General features: G+C 36.8%; 1 protein-coding gene and 1 long non-coding RNA gene across 2 annotated transcripts in view; one reads left to right on the forward strand and one right to left on the reverse strand.

The window, feature by feature from the left end:
• Positions 1–13,106, forward strand: part of IQCM (IQ motif containing M) — a 426,883-nt gene that overhangs the window by 193,413 nt on the left and 220,364 nt on the right. The gene's annotated exons all lie outside the window — the stretch shown is intronic.
• Positions 12,829–13,106, reverse strand: part of LOC115304743 — a 75,319-nt gene continuing 75,041 nt past the window's right edge. The window contains exon 3 of the long non-coding RNA XR_003914601.1: positions 12,829–13,029. This is a non-coding gene — a long non-coding RNA (uncharacterized LOC115304743). The remainder of the gene's footprint in view (positions 13,030–13,106) is intronic.

Below are 13,106 nucleotides of genomic sequence, written 5' to 3' on the forward strand. Positions count from 1 at the left end.
TGAATTTGTTTTTTAAAAATATTTATTTTTGAGATAGAAGTAGGGAGGGGCAGAGAGAGAGGAAGGGAGAATCCCAAGCAGACTCTGCACTGACAGTGCAAAGCCTGATGTGGGGTTTTGTCCCATAAATTGTGAGATCATGCCGGAGCCAAAATCGAGAGTTAGATGTTCAACTGACTGACACTCAGGTGCCACTCTCAGTATTCTTACCAGTCATGCTGCTTTATGTCATTTGTTACCTTAAATTTTAGCTGCCTTTCTGATGATCATTGAACAGAAGTACACTGAAATTGTACTTACCGAGTTAGCAAATCTTAGAGTGGCTCTAGTGATTAAAAAGTGCCACTAGAATAGAATCCCAGCGAGAAGGAAGCAATGTGAAAATAAAGCAAAGTAGTGGCCCGGGGCTCAAACCCGTGAACTGTGAAATTATGATCTGAGCCAAAATCAGGAGTTGGAAGTTCAACCAACTGAACCACCCAGCTGCCTCAAGTGTTTTTATTCTTTGGGTAAATACCCAGTAGTGTGGTTGCTGGATTATAGGGTGGTTCTATTTTTAACTTTGCGAGGAACCTCCATACTCTTTTCACAGTATCTACACCAGTTTGCATTCCCACTGTCAGTGCACAAGGGTTCTTTTTGTCCATATCCTTGCCAACACCTGTTTCTTGTGTTGTTGATTTTAGCCATTCTGACAGGTGTGAAGTGATACCCTCTATTGTTTTTTAGAGAGAGAGAGAGAGAAAGAGAGAGAGAGAGAGAGAGAGAGAGAGAGAGAGAGAGAGAGAGAGAGAGAGAGAGAACATGAGCAGGGGAGGGGCAGGGAGAGAGGGAGGCCTGACTCAGGGCTTGAACCCACAAACTGTGAGATGATGACCTAAATTGAAGTCAGACACTTAATGCCTTGTTTTTGGATTACTTGTTTTTGGAGTGTTGAGTTTTGTAATTTATTTATATAATTTGGATATTAACCCTTTATTTGATATGTCATTTGCAAATAGCTTCTCCTATTCTGTAGGTTGCCTTTTAATTTTGTTGATTGCTTCTTTGTTGTGCAAAAGCTTTTTATTTTGATGTAGTCCCAATAGTTTATTTTTGGTTTTGTTTCTCTTGTCTCAGGAGACCTTTCTAGAAAAGTGTTGCTATGGAGAATGTTAAAGAGGTTACTGCCTGTGTTCTCTTCTAGGATTTTTATTTTTTCAGGTCTCATCACAGTTAGGTATTTCATCCATTTTGAATTTATTCTTGTATGTGGTATAAGAAAATGATCCAGGTTCTTTCTTTTGCATCTTACTGTACAGTTTTCCCAGTACCATTTGTTGAAGAGACTGTCCTCTTCTCACTGGGTACTTTTTCCTGCTTTGTTGCAGATTAGTTGACCATATAGTTGTGAAATTTTTTCTGGGTTTTTTATTATGTTACATTGATCTATATGTCTTTTTATTTTTTGCCACTACTTTATTGTTTTGATTACTACAGCTTCATAATATAACCTGAAGCCTGGAATTATGATGTATCCAGCTTTTCTTTTCTTTTTTAAGATCAAGGTCTCTTGTTGTTCCATACTAATTAGAGACTTGTTTATTCAAGTTCTGTGAAAAATGCTGTTGATGTTTTAATAGGGATTTCATTGAATGTGTAGATTGCTTTAAGGTAGTATAGACATTTTAACAATATTTATTCTTCTGTTCCATGAGAATGGAATGCCTTTCCATTTCTGTGTCTTCAAATTTCTTTCATCAGTGTTTTACAGTTCTTTCACTGCTTTGGTTAGGTTTATCCCTAAGTATCCTATTGGTTTTGGTGCAATTGTAAATGGGGAATTTTTAAAATTCCTCTTTCTGCTGCTTCATTATTGGTGTATAAAAATGCAGATTTCTGTACACTGATTTTGTACTTTATGACTTTCAGGTATCAGTTCTAGCTGTGTTTTGGGGAGTCTTTGGGGTTTTCTATATATAGTATCCTATAGTGCAAATAGTAAATTGTTAGTCCTCACCATTGTGGATGCCTTTTTTTCCTTTGTTGTCTGATGGCTATGTTTGCTTTGTTGTCTGACTGCTGTGGTTAGAGCTTCTAGTACTATGTCGAATAGAAGTGGTAAGAGTGGATATCTGTGTCTTGTTCCTGATACGGAACTGTCAGTTTCCCCCAATTGAGTATGATGTCATCTGTGGATTTTTCATGTATGGGCCTTTATTATGTTGAGGTATGTTCCCTCTAAACCTACTTTGTTGAGCGTTTTTATTATGAATAGATATTGAACTTTCTCAGATGCCTTTTCTGATATCATTGAAATGATCATATGGTTCTTATCCTTTCTCTTATTCATGTGATATGTCACGCTGATTGATTTGCAAATATTGAACTACCCTTGAAATCCGGGGGTAAATTCCACTTGATTGTGGTGAAGGATTTTTTTAATGGGTTGTTGAATTCAATTTGCTAATATTTTATTGAAGATTTTTGCGTCTATGTTCATCAAGCATATTGCACTGTATTTCTCTTTTTTATTAGTGTCTTTATCCAGTTTTGATATCAGGATAATGCTGGCCTCATAGAATGAATTTGGAAGTTTTGAACTTGGAAGTTTTCCTTCTTTTCCTATTTTTTTGGAATATTTGAGAAGAATAAATATTAATTCTTCATTAAATGTTTAGTAGAATTTGTCTTTAAGCTATCTGGTTCTAGACTTTCGTTTGTTGGGAGCTTTTTGATTACTGATTCCATTTCTTTGCTGGTAACTGGACTGCTCAAATTTTCAATTTTTTCATGTTTCAGTTTTGGTAGTTTATGTTTCTAGGAATTTATCCACTTCTTCTAGTTTGGCCAACTTGTTGGCATATAATTTTTCATAATATTCTCTTACAATTGTATCTATTTCTGTGGTGGTTGTTATTTCTCTTCTCTGATTTGTGATTTTATTTATTTGAGTCTTCTTTTCTTGATAAGTCTGGCTAGAAATTGATCAGTTTTATTTATTTACTTTTTCAAAAAACAATTCCTGGTTTTATTGATGTGTTCTGCTGTTTTGTTTTGTTTTTTTACTTGCTATATCACTTATTTCTGCTCTGATCTTTATTTTTCCTCCTTTCTGCTAGTTTTAGGTTTTATTTATTATTTTCTAGCTATTTTAGGTATAAGGTCAGGTTGTTTATTTGAGATTTTTCTTGCTTCTTGAGATAGGCCTGTATTGCTATATAAACTTCCTACTTAGAACCACTTTTGCTCTATACAAAAGGTTTTGGACTATTGTGTTTTCATTTTCATTTGTTTCCATGTACTTTTTATTTCTTCTTTGTTTCCTGGTTGACCCATTCATTGTTTAGCAGCATATTATTTAACCTCCGTGTATTTGTGGTCTTTTCAGATTTTTTTCTTATAGTTGACTTCTTGTTTCATAACAACATGATCAGAAAAATGCATAGAATGACTCTAATCTTGAATTTATTGAGGCTGGTTTTATGGGCTAACATGTGCCATATTCTGGAGAATGTTTCATGTGCACTTGAAAAGAATGCGTGTTCTGCTGTTTTAGGATGGAGTATTTTGAATGTATCTGTTAAATACATCTGTTGCAGTCTGTCATTCAAAGCCATTGTTTCCTTGTTTATTTTCTGTTTAGATCATCTGTCCATTGATGTAAGTGGGGTGTTATAAAGTCCTGTACTATTATTGTATTATTATCAATTAGTTCCTGTATTTTTGTTACTAAATGTTTTATGTATTTGGGTGCTTCTCTGTTGGGTGCATAAATGTTATATCTTCTTGTTAGATTGTTCTCTTATCGTATGGTGTCATTCTTTGTCTCATGTCACACCCTTTGTTTTAAGGATTATTTTGTCTGATATAAGTATTGCTGCTCCACCTTTCTTTGGCATCATTTGTATGATAGTTGGTTCTTCATCCCCTCACTTTTAATCTGTGGGTGTCTTTATGTCTAAAATGAGTCTCTTGTAAGCAGCATACCAATGGGTCCTGATTTTTATCTATTCTGTCACCCTGTGTCTTTTGATTGAAGCATTGAGTCCATTTGCATACAAAGCAATTATTGATAGATATGTATTTATTGCCAATTTATTACTTGTTTTGTGGTGGTTTCTGAAGATTTTTTTATGATCCTTTCTTGTCTTTCTTTCATGTTTTGCTGATTTTCTTTAGTGATATGTTTGTTTTCTTTTTTCCTTATTTTTTGCATGCTTATTAGTGGTATGATATTGGTTACCATTAGGTTTACATATAACATCTTATGCATATTAAGTAGTCTATATTAAGTTGAGGGTCATTTAAGTGTGAACCCATTCTTTATCCTCTCCTCTGTATGTTTTAGGTATATGTTATTATATTTTCATGTTTTAGGTATATGTTATTATATTTTATATCCTTTTTATGTGTGAGTTTCTTGATTGATTTTTTAAGGAAAAATTTATTTTTACTGCTTTTGTGTTTACTATTTTCATAGTGTCATTTTGGTCTCTCCTTTCCACTCAAAGAGTCCCCTTTAATATTTCTCATGGGGCTGGATTAGTGGACACAGACTCTTAGTTTTTGTTTTTCTGGGAAGCGCTTTATCTCTCCTCCTATTCTGAATAATAGCCTTCCTGGATAGAATATTTCTTGGCTGCAGATGTTGTTTCCCATTCAGCACTTTGAACATTTCCTGCCACTCCCTTCTGGCTTGTGAAGTTTCTGATGAGAAATCTCCTGCTAGCCTTACAGGTTTTCTCTTGTAATTTTCTGACTTCTTCATCTTGCAGCTTTTAAAATTTCCTCTTTATCACTATATTTTGCTAACTTAATTGCAGTATGTCTTGGTATTGGTCTGCTTTTGTTGATTTTGGTGGGAGTTCTCTTTGCCTTCTAGAACTAGATATCCGTTTCCTTCTCCAGATTAGGGAAGTTTTCATCTATTGTTTCTTCAAATAAACTTTCTGTTTCTCTTTCTCTCCCTCCTTCCTCTGGGATTCCTATAATATGAATCTTATATTTGATGGAATCACTGATTCTTTTTTAAATTTATTCTTGTTTTGTGTAATTTTTTTCTGTCTTTCGTACAGCTTGATTACTTTCATTATGTTGTCCTCTATGTCACTAATTCATTCCTCTGCTTTTTCTATCCTGCTGTTCATTCTACCAAGTGTGTTTCTCATTTCATTTATTGAACCCTTAATCTGCTATGTTATTTTTTATCTTTCTGTGATCAGGGTCTCACTCATGTCTTCCACTCTTTTCTCAAGTCCAGTGAATGTCCTTATGATCATTGCTTTAAATTCTTTATTAGGCATGTTACTCATATCTGTTTTGCTTAGATATCTATCTGGCTGTGGCCTTTACCTGTTCTTTCATTTGGGATAAATTCCTCTGTCTCCTCATTTTGTCTGCCTCTCTGTGACTGTTTCTGTCTGTTAACAAAGTCAACTATGTCTTCTGTTCTTGAATGTAGTGATTTTATGAAGAAGAGGTCCTGGAGTGCCCTGCAGTGAAGGTTCCCCTGTTTACTAGAACCTGGAAGTTCAAGGGAGTATATGTTGCTATATATGTTGCTTATGCTCTGCTGTTGTGTCTGAGTCACCTTTCTTTTCAGTGCAGTCATGTACATGGACTCTTGGCCTGTTCTGTGCTGTGCTTGGTTTCTGTGGTGTTAGTGGAAGCCCGGGAGGCCAGTTCCGGGGAAGTGTGCCCACCAGGACACATGGGGGTGGAGCAGCAAAATATGTATTGTGCTGCTAGTCCTATGCCTGATCCCCCAAAGCACTGTGGCAGCTGGGGACTGTGCACTGGGGTAGGCAGGGGGGTGAGGCTGGGCATGCCACATGACATCAGCTAGGTGCAACTGGGCCCACATACCACGGTAGCTCAGGATGCACATGGCTGGCAGCACAGGTGCTGCCGGGCTGTGCACATGGGCTCTCATCTGGGCCCGCACACCGTGGTTACTCAGGATGCACATGGCTGGGCTCTGCACAGTGGTTGGGTGCTGCTCTGTGGCTGGACTGGAGGGCACTGCAGCAGCTGTGCCCTGGGCAGCTGGGCAGGGTGCACGCCTTCAACAGACTCTGTGTTGAGCTCAGGGCTGAAATAGCAGACTTGGGAGTGTGCAAGTCCTCAGGAGAACTCATGGTCATGGAGCATTGCTAGCGGGTTAGGTTACAAGTGTGTGTGTAGCTGCGCCCCATGCAGGTGGCTCTGTGTTTATGCTGGAGGACTGAGGAAGAAAACTGTGCTGCCAGCTCCCTCATTTTTAGAGAAGCCCCCCAACATTCTCTGAAATCAGTATGAGCAGATCTGTCTCCCCTTTACCCCTGGTTTTGTGTGAAGTACTGTTTTTATGTTGCCTCTCCACTCAGGCTGCTGTCTCTTTAGAGGGCAGTGACCAAGTTACCACCAGCCCTCCCTGCATGCCCAGAAGGATTCCTCAATCTTTTAAAGCTCAAAGCTCCAAGTCCCACTGGTTTTACAAACACAGATTTCAGCCTGTCTGGTTTTTAAAGCCAAAGTTATGGGGATTAGTCTTCCCTGTGTGAGCTCCCTGGTGCAAGGGCCCATTTCTCTGCCACTCCAGGCCTGCAGCTCCCTCCTTCCCACAGGCAGCCTCTCTCACCTTTCTGACCTTCCTAACTTTTCAGATGCAATTTCTTCTGTGTATTTAATTGTGGAGTTTGTTCTGCCAGTTTTCAGTGGATGACACCTAGTTGTAAATGTGAGATGGGTGAGCAGAGGACCCTCCTACTCTGCTCTCTTCTCCAGGACACAAGCATTTTGTTTTCTACTCCACTGTGTAGGTTTACCTGCTTAACCTTTTTTTTTGTACTTGCCGTTATATCTAGCATCTCAGACTTACAGATGATTTTTCTTCTTGAACTACATCCTTTAGATGTACCTTTTAGTACGGGTCAGTCTGCAGAAGACTTCAACTTACAGTATATTTATATCTTCCTCCTTCTCAACCATGTGTTCTTAGCATTTTGATGTTATCATTTTCCTGTTTTCTGGCTGCTGCTGTTGCTGTTGAAAAATCAGATATTTTTCTACTTATCTTTCCCTTATAAGTAATCTTTCTCTGTCTTTGTCTTCTCAGAACTTCTTACTTTTGTTCTGCTATTTTATTTTGTGATATGCAAGTGTAGGTGTTTTTCTTTTTCATTTATTCTGCTTGGTTTTTGCTGTTGGGCTCCCTAAGTTTAAAGTCACTGTCTTTCAACATTCTGGAAAAAAAAAATCTCTGCCATTATCTCTTCCAATGCTTTCTGCCTTCTATTCTTCTCTTCTTTCACTCAGTTTCATTCTTTGCCTTTTTTATTTTTCATATTTACCATTTCTGTCTCTCATTGGTCTTCTTCTGCAGCTCCCCCCAATTCCCTTTTAGATCATTGGTTATCTCTTTATTGAGTTTCTGATTTTAGTCATTATTATTTTTCATTTTTAGAATGTCTACTTGTTATTTTCCAAGTCAGCTTAGTCAATTTTGAAAAAATTTGGTCCCTTTAATCTAGTTCTCTATACATGTAGAAATAAAAGCTTATTCTTATCTTATGTTCCATATATCTTAATTATAGTACTACAGTCTTTTAGGTTCTGAATATTTATTTTGCTGTTTTTCTGACTCATTGATTGCTTGTTTTCTTATGTTCAATGACTTTTCTGATTTTGAACTCGTTTTTCTTGGTCTTTTATTGTAAGAATTCTTTGAAACCTGAATTTAAATTGCAGCCTTTAAAAAATGATTGATATTTGCTTTGACCAGATGTTTAGAGACCACTTGATTCTAAACTTTTGCCTTTCATTTTTTTGGGAGAGGTGTTCTGGAGCCCAGAGCCACCCAGGGCCAACGTCATGACGGAGATGTGTCTCATAGTATCTCTTTCTCTTTCTCTCAATTTCTTTCTTTGTCTTTATAGGACAATTTTACTTATTATTTAAATTTTTTAATGTTTATTTTTGAGTGAGACAGAGTGTGAGCAGCAGAGGGAGAGGGAGGCACAGAATCCAAAGCAGGCTCCAGGCTCTACGCTGTCACCACAGAGCCTGATGCGAGGCTTGAACTCACGAACTGTGAGATCATGTCCTGAGCCAAAGTTGGATGCTCAACTGACTGAGCCACTCAGGCACTCCATTTATAGGGAAATTTTAAATCCTGGGTTTAAATTCTAAGGATATTGTACTTCTAATACTCAGGTTTTTGGAAGGAGGTTTTTTTTTTGTTGTTTGTTTGGTTTTTTTTTTTTTTTTTAACTCTGACATTCTTTCATTCTCAGGTTTCAGTTGTGTCTTCCAGTTGCAGAACATTTGGCTCATTAGAACCCAGACTCTAGGTTATCCGGAATTGCTATGCTATCATCAAGATAAAGATGGACTCCAGATCTAATGCAATAGTAAATTAGACATTTCTAATTATTTTTGACCAAAAAGGATTTCTGTTTATTTCCCATCAACTTAGCCATGCACTTCAAATACCTTATTTTTGTTTTTAGAATTTATTACAGTATTATGCTGTGATTTGTTATTATGAACATATCCCTAGAGACAATGACCCTATTATATCTTTTACAAATAATTTCAACCCTCAGAGGGACTTATATTGGAATGTAAACTTCCCCATCCAGCTCCCTCCTCTCATTAGTCTTTTTATTATCTTCCATGTTATACTTAAATTCCTACATTTAGAAGAATAAATTCCTATAGTTTTGATTTCTCTTGGAGGTTGGAGAAACTTTAGTGGTTGGTGAATAAACAACCTGTGTGTTGTTGAGGGTCAGTCTTCCCTACTCTGAAAGTTGAATAGCCTTTGCAGAGTGGCCAGTATTACCTTTGGAATCCCTCCATTTTTCTTAAGAACTGTGAAGAAAATACCGCATGTAATCTTCCAAAATGGATGCTTCTCTTGCTTCCTGCGGTGATTTGGGGGAATCTATGGGTTTCCTGGGCATATTACAACTTCCTAGGGGCAGTTCTATGGTTTGAAAATCCTCCTGTGGTTTTTATGTGTTTGGAGAAGCTCTAACATTTTATAATGCAAAGATACTGACTTGTGAAAAATCCCAGAATGATGTGTTTGGTGCCTTCTGGTTCTGCATGTGTGCAAACTATTGACATTTCCCCTTTAAAACCGCTTCTTATACAAGAAGCAGTAACAATATAAAGGAGGAAGCTTACTGCTATTTCACAGAAGGTGCTAGTGACATGACTGACTTCTGCTGGGGAAATACGCGTGTAAGTAGTCAAGCCTGGCAGAAAAAGATTTTCAGTTTATTTCACATGTTTTAATGTGTAATTGTAATTTTATGTGTATATGCTGTTAATGATTTTCTCTTCACAGTTACCTATTTTTAAACAAACCTTTAATTTTACCTTTAATGGTGTGTTTAGATATACTTCTGGTAGGGTCACAAAACTGTTTAAAACTATGAAAATTCCTTGCTGTTTAGAAAATGCCCTTTAACCACATTTGGGGTAAGTATCGGAGGTGTAATATGCCAGTTATAGATTACCTTTTTCTGGTAAACATATTCTAGAATTCCACACTAATACTCGTAATATAGAAATATGTCTTAGAAGGGGCTCAGTCCATTGAGCATCCAACTTTGGCGCAGGTCATGATCTCATGGTTTCTGGGTTCAAGCCCTGTGTCAGGCTATGTGCTGACAGTTCAGAACCTGGAGCCTGTTTCAGATTCTGTGTCTCCTTCTCTCTCTCTCTCTGCCCCTACCCTGCTCACATTCTGCATCTCTCTCTCTCTCAAAAATAAATAAAAACATTAAAAAAAGTCTTAGAGTTAATATGCAAAATGAAAGACTTCCTTCTATATTTCATCTGTGGTTAACAAAAACTTAATCATTACACTATGAGAGAAATTAGCAGCATTGTCAAAAGGAAAAAAATCCAGATGAAATTTGGAAAGAAGAGGAGAATTGATGGATTAGACAGCTGCTTCTAAAAAGAAGCTGGAGGTGTAATAATATTGTGTAAATTATCAGAATTAATAATCTTGGTACCAGTTAAATTGTATGATGTGAGAAAATACGTGGGGGAAAGGAGTCTGAAAAGTGGTTTGGAATAAATAACACACAGGTTGTTAAAATATTTGAAAATTTTGACATGAGAGTTTAATAAATGACTTACATCTTACATCAAGTATTTATTTAGAATGTGGGGTGCCTGGGTGGCTCTGTCGGTTAAGCACCTACAAGATCATGATCTTGGTGGTTTTTGAGTTCGAGCCCCACTTCAGGCTCTGCACTTGGGATTCTCTTTCTTTTTCTTCCTCTCTCTCTCTGCCCCTTGCTCACTTGTGCCCTATTTCAAAAATAAAATGACATAAAGGATTTAGAATATATCATTCCAAATGCATGGTCATCGAGAGACTAGGAGCTTGAAGGAGTTTAAAGAAGTAGGTTACTCCTGTGGAAAGTAGAAAGATTTTTGAGAAAGAATGGAGTGGAAACATTAAGGCAGGATGGACGTGAGATTTGAATATATAAATATATAGAACGTGAAGACTTACAAAAAGCCCACAGCACCTCTTTCTTTTCTTTTAACATTTATTTATTATTGAGAAACAGAGACAGAGCATGAGCAGGGGAGGGGCAGAGAGAAGGGGAGACACAGAGTGAAGCAGGCTCCAGGCTCTGAGCGGACAGCACAGAGCTTGCCATGGGGCTTGAACCCACAAACTGTGAGATCATGACCTGAGCTGAAGTCTGACACTTAACCAACTGAGCCACTCAGGTACCTCCCACAGCACTCTTAAATAAGACTGCCATTGATTTTGCAAAAAAAGAGACTGCCCCCCATCTGGAAAAAATCCAAAACAAAAATCAGTTTTTAATTCTATTAGACAGGAAGAGAAAGGCACAGTGGAGGTTGTGAAGGCCATGCAGTTGCAAGAGAGTAACTAGAAATAATCAGAAACTATCTTAGTAGTGAAAGTCCTCAAGAATGTTTGTCTGAGACTGTTTTACTTAGCAGCCTTCATACTTGACGCTCTTCATCATTGAGAATATGCCAATTCAGTTAGTCTTACCAAGAAGGAAGCAGTTAAAAATATATCAAGTTGGCAAGCGTGAATAGTAGTATCACAAATGGACAGTGTGTTCCCAGCTGAGCACATTGTTTCATGCAAAAGTATGGAATATATTGGTTAAAATTAATTTTTGTAGTCATTAGTATTTTTATAGCCATGAATATGTGTCATGGAACATCTTGAGGGCAACATTTGAAATATGTGGGTCCTGCTTTTATGATAACCTACACGTTGCTCATAAATTTTTTTTAAATTTCAGTATTATTCATGAGGATGATGACTTACTTTGAAAATGTAAACATCAGGGAATTCTAAAAGTAACAAATAGTTGAGAGAGATTACGAACTAATTCTCAAGGTGATTGTTGCATTCTAACATAACAATAAGAGAAAAGTTAATCTTTGATCTTAAAAAATAAATGGCATCAAATACAAAATTAACATAGACAATTAGATTGTATCTGAGAGAGTAGTCTGACACAGAATGAGTTTAACTTTAAAAGAGAGATTTATAATTTGTTTAAAATATTTAAAACAATCATTCTTATGTCCTAACATTGAGGGGTTTTTGCAGGGCGAACACAACTTTCTTTCATTTGTTGTCTTTATGTTTTTCCTTTATATATTTTGAGATTTTATATGAGACTTCTTTGACTTTAGTTGTCAAATAGTGGTTAAACACATATTTGAAACTTAAAAAGTAAAACTAAAATAAGCATTTCCTTGTGGTATCAGGAGCATACCATCTAACAATAGCCAAGGTGTTTTCTATTCCTGACTTCTTGTAGAGTCTAAGGGAGAAGACAAAACCAACAGTCCGAAATCCATTAACCTTCTACTGATTTATCACGATTACCTCAAATTCCTCTTATCTGAGACCATTTTTTTCAGAAGCTATTTTGTGCAAAATAATTCTCATGGCAGATTATAAAGCAGACATGCAATTCATCAGTGCCTCTTAGGTATCACTTTAACCTTTGGATCACACAGAATGACCAGGGAATGAATGGCCCAGTTATTCTAAGGTCTTATGGAATTACCTTCCTGGTTGTTCTTTCTAATGTTGACAGATAACTGATGGACTGTCTTAAAAAAATCCCCATTAAACCCTCTCCTGTAATTGTTGAAGATATGCTGTTGAAGCTGATCGTTACAACATACTAGGCTAGAAATTAAATTTGCTTCTCTTATAGACATTGTGAATGTCAGAACTGCCATGCTTTCTTCATTACTTTGTGTATTGGTTGCTTGCCAGGACTGCCATTATAAAATACCACACAGTGGGTAGTTTATATAATAGAAATTAATTTTCTCACAGTTCTGGAAACTGGAAGTCTCAGACGAAGATGCTGGCAGAGTTGGTTTTCTCTTGAGGCCTCTCTCTGTCACTGTCAGAGGGCTGCTTCCTGATGTTTCTCATGCACGTGTGTCCCTGGAATCTTTACCTCTTTTTATAAGGCCACCAGTTCTATTGGATTAGGGCTTCACCCTTATGGGCTCATTTAACATTAATTACCCCTGAAAGACCTTATTTCCAAATATTGTCACATTGCAGATTAAGACTTCAGTATATGAATTTTGGTGGAATACAGCTCAGTGTATAACATCTTGGTAGCTAGGAATTGGAGAGCAAAATCTGTGTGAGAAAATTATCAGAAAACATTTGACACTATCTTTCTGTCTATATATTGCCTTTAACCTGGTTTTGTTATTTTCCTTTTTTATATATACAATATTTTTTTGTAAGCTACCTTGAATTGTTTTTATAAGATGGAGAAACATAAGTAAATAAATAAATTCTCATCTCTAATAGATTTTTATGGATATTTGCTCACTGAAATGATCAGTAGGAACTGTATTCCTGGGTGCCAAAAGATGCTGGAGGAGGTCCAATGATCATTCTCTTCTGAGTATCATCAAACAGAAAAGTATTTAGGCTGCAAAGCAGACCAAAAGCTTATTTGAGGTCTTTAGGAATTCCAATCCAGGAGACACAGATTCAGGAGGAACCTAAAGGAAGAGAAAGACAGAGTATATAAAGGCAAAAGCCTCAGACTTTTATAAGTTGTTTTGAAAGAATTATGACT

This window comes from Suricata suricatta, chromosome 1 (genome assembly GCF_006229205.1).
Source record: "Suricata suricatta isolate VVHF042 chromosome 1, meerkat_22Aug2017_6uvM2_HiC, whole genome shotgun sequence".
NCBI classification, from domain to species: domain Eukaryota; kingdom Metazoa; phylum Chordata; class Mammalia; order Carnivora; family Herpestidae; genus Suricata; species Suricata suricatta.